The 3715-nt window shown below is 44.3% G+C and overlaps 1 long non-coding RNA gene across 3 annotated transcripts in view; it reads right to left on the bottom strand.

The window, feature by feature from the left end:
- LOC123957360 overlaps positions 1–2272 on the bottom strand; it is a 25551-nt gene extending 23279 nt beyond the window's left edge. For all 3 annotated transcript variants that reach the window (XR_006821777.1, XR_006821776.1, XR_006821775.1), the window contains exon 1: positions 1967–2272. This is a non-coding gene — a long non-coding RNA (uncharacterized LOC123957360). The remainder of the gene's footprint in view (positions 1–1966) is intronic.
- Positions 2273–3715: the final 1443 nt, after the last annotated feature.

Below are 3715 nucleotides of genomic sequence, written 5' to 3' on the forward strand. Positions count from 1 at the left end.
CACACACACACACACACACACACACACTCACACACACAAACACACACACCCTGGGGTGTAAAGTGAGCACACTGAAGTGCGTGCATGTTCGTGCATGTATACGGGTCAAATGTGTGGCCCTCTGTGTGTGAATTATACTTAACTGCAGGGATATTTCAAGCTGTTAAAAAAACACACACACACGAGCTACGTGCACTCTTTGTAATCTAGCACCATTACTGGCGGCTTCACGTACATTAGAGGATGAACATGATGGAGGGCAGGAGGAGATAGTGGCCAGCTGAAAGGGGTAATTTCACTGAGGGGGCATCAGGTATTTATAGCCAAACGATTGAAGCGTTGAAAGCGCACAGAGTTCATGATCTGATCACAGATGTATCCTAATGGAAACAGGATAGCCGGGATACAGTAATATACAGCTCACGCTAGGCTGGATGTTTGAGTCTACTACAGGTATATGGAAAACTTTGCATGTCTCACCTTGTCAAAGCATTTCAGTGCTGAGCCAAAATTTTCCCGGGTTAAAGTTGGGTTATAGCTGTGGTCAAGGCTCATGACTTCACATTGGCAGTAATAACCTGTCAACTGTTTCACATTAGGAAGCGTAAAAGCCTACATACACACTTGACAGAGCTGACAGATGCTGACATGCTACTGTATGCAGTCACAGGCCCTAAATGAGGACCTAACGGTGTGGATGTGACAGAGATGTGGCTGTGCTCGGCTTGCAACAGCACAGACTGCTTACTGTTAACTAGCTGTTAGGGATGCAGAAAAGGAAAGGCAGACAGGGAGAGAAAGAGGAAAGGAGGATGATTGCTTAGATTTCTATCTTTATAAATCAGCAGAAAATGCGCTTGCATTAAAGGGCTAGTTCCACATGTCAGGAAATACACTTGCTTTCTTGCCGAGAGACAGATGATGCCAATGATACCACTGTCATGTCTGGACGGTAAATATGAAGCAGTGGAATTTGTTAGCTTTGGTCAGTGTCAGGCTAGCTGTTTCCGCAATTCCAGTCTTTATGCTAAGCTAAGCTAACCGGCTGTTGGCTGTAGCTTCATATCTACATACTGTTTGTACAGACATAACAGTGGTATCAATCTTCTCATCGAACTCTCAGCAAGAAAGAGAAAAGCATGTTTCCCAAAATGAAAAACCATTCCTTTAGAACAACATTATGTAGTTGTTTCTGTGTGGGATTTGGTGCCCCTTCTGTTTCACAGTGTAATTCACCACTGTCAATAAGGACAGCTGTACATGTGTATATGTTATAATTACATATCGCTTACTAGTCCAACTGTGTACTGTCTAGCAGCCTTTTATTTCACACAGCTCTCGCCAAACATCCAGGAATCTCTTGCATGGTCACTTCTTAGCTTCCACCGTCAATGTCCTCATCAGTCTCTTCGCCACTGCCATTAACAAATGTTATGTCCACAGAGTCTGCTTAGCCCGGTTATGTTGCCCGCTTGCTTGAAACTTGGGTGGCAAGCTTGCCAACAAAGTTAGACTGCAACTATCTCAAAATCACTTACAGTAAATTTACCGATTTCCAAGTGTCGTTCTCTAGTAAGCTTGCAAACATCGACTCGAGATTTAAAGCTAGTAGCGAGTGGCCAAGCAACATTATGTAACTTTTCTACCATAAAATAACCAGGCTCCAGCAGCCTCTATGGAAATAATGTTAGCTAATGGCAGAGGCAAAGAGGACGTTGACAGTGGAAGAGAGGGTGACCGAGCAAGAGACCGGGTAGCTAACAAGCTAGACAGCAACTGATGCACTTAACGTTATCGATATTTGCGTGTGTGTTTTCTAATAAGTTTGCTAAAATCAACTCAAGATTAATAGCTTGTGGCTAAACCTCTGTGAAACCTCTGGCTGATTTTGCTCAAGTCGACAACTTTGCTAACACATCAAGCAAATGCAGCAACACAAGACATAACAAGCCAAGTTATTACTTACGAGTCCAACAGCAGAAATGCAAGCTCAGCATCTGTTTTGCATCCTTTCAGCTCTTTTTGCTCAGGCCAATGAGTAAAAGCCAGTGTTTATTTACAAAATATAGAATGTGCAGGGAGCAGAGTCAAATGGCTTTTAGGGAAAGTCCAAGTGGTCCAGAGGGGCTTGGAATGTGCTGAGCCAGGCAGACGAGTTGGCAGTGAGGTCCGAAGAAAGTCCAGAATTCTGGGGAGGAGATTCCAGTCCGACAAGGCGTCCAGGTATCTCTTCAGATTGAGGTCCAGATATGGGGGAGTGGTGTAGAGGCAGGAGTTGGGTCCAGGCAATGATACTTAAACAAGATTGCAAACAGACAAGTAGCAATATTGTAGTTGAAGCAAGACTGACTGTGAAGTATATTATACTATCTGGCGATGTGTTGAGGAAGGAACAAGGGATATGACGCGGAGTTGATAGGCAGCTGGTACCCGATTGCCACATACCTGGCTCCGCTCTTATAATCATAAAACAAACACACCCACAGAGAGGGAAGGGAGAAACACAGCAGCTCCCACTAAGCAGAGACAGAGGGCCTGACAGCCAGTCTGATATTTACTCTGGTCAAGTCTCCTGTTTATTATATACTTTTTGCATCTTCTTATAGCTTGCTTGTTGAACAGTCATGGTGGTGCCCTAAACCATAACTCCGTTGTCATGATAAAAGTTCTGGATTCCAGTGTTACATAGCTGGTGCAGCCAGCCCAGAGTGGTAATGACAGCGACGCCATACACCCTATGACAAGTCAGTGTACCATCAAAATGTTTTTGAAGCTGTTATTTTAAGGTAAAATTACCACTTAAAGTTGCTATAAACACTGGCACACCCTTGGAGAGTGGGGACCTGAGAGTTTCCCATGAGAACAATTAGTAGAAAAGTTGATAAGTTGGTGTAAACCATTTATAAAGTTTGCATGTGTGTGAGTGTGTGTGTTGGTGGATAGCAGACATTTCCAGCAGGTATCCCGGCCGTTCCCACACTCGTGCTCCCCAGACGCAGCACACTGATGACATCAGCTGGTGTGAAAGTGGCCATTAGTTCCACCTCATCACTGTGAGACAAATATAGCAGCGTAAGGCTTTCATCAAACATGGAGGACAGCTGTAGTGAGGGGACAGGAAAGGAAACCTGGCCAGATGATGATACTCATTTACCGTATCCCTCCTCCTCCTCCAATTGTAATTTCTCTCGCTCCCTTGCGTTCACACTGTCACCCCTGAGACTGATAACACCTTATGGCTGCAGCACATAGGCACACACACATATAGACACGTGCACACACGCACACACACACACACACACACGCACGCACACACGCACGCTCACACACACACACACACACACACACACCTGTTTACCTAATTCTACATCCTATCCACACAGGAATGTCCAATTTTTTGTATGTGATTGTGGCTGAGGCTTTAAATGAGGCTTAGCAGCAGCAGGATGACAAGTGCTGCGTTTGTACCTGATGCTGTATTATGAAAGCCGACCAGCAACACACAGTACCATTGTCAATGTAAGTCAAATCTATAAAACACCAAGACAAAGGATGTCTCTTGCCACCGCTGTTAGTAACGAATCTATTATCTTTGGCCCTGAGCCAGTGATATTATTTTGTCTTCTTTCAGTTGTGTGACTAAAGCTTCATATCTGTGGCAGATTACATTATTTATTATCGACTCATTCCACAGGTATTACCTAATAAGTGGGTT

This window comes from Micropterus dolomieu, linkage group LG19 (genome assembly GCF_021292245.1).
Source record: "Micropterus dolomieu isolate WLL.071019.BEF.003 ecotype Adirondacks linkage group LG19, ASM2129224v1, whole genome shotgun sequence".
NCBI lineage: Eukaryota > Metazoa > Chordata > Actinopteri > Centrarchiformes > Centrarchidae > Micropterus > Micropterus dolomieu.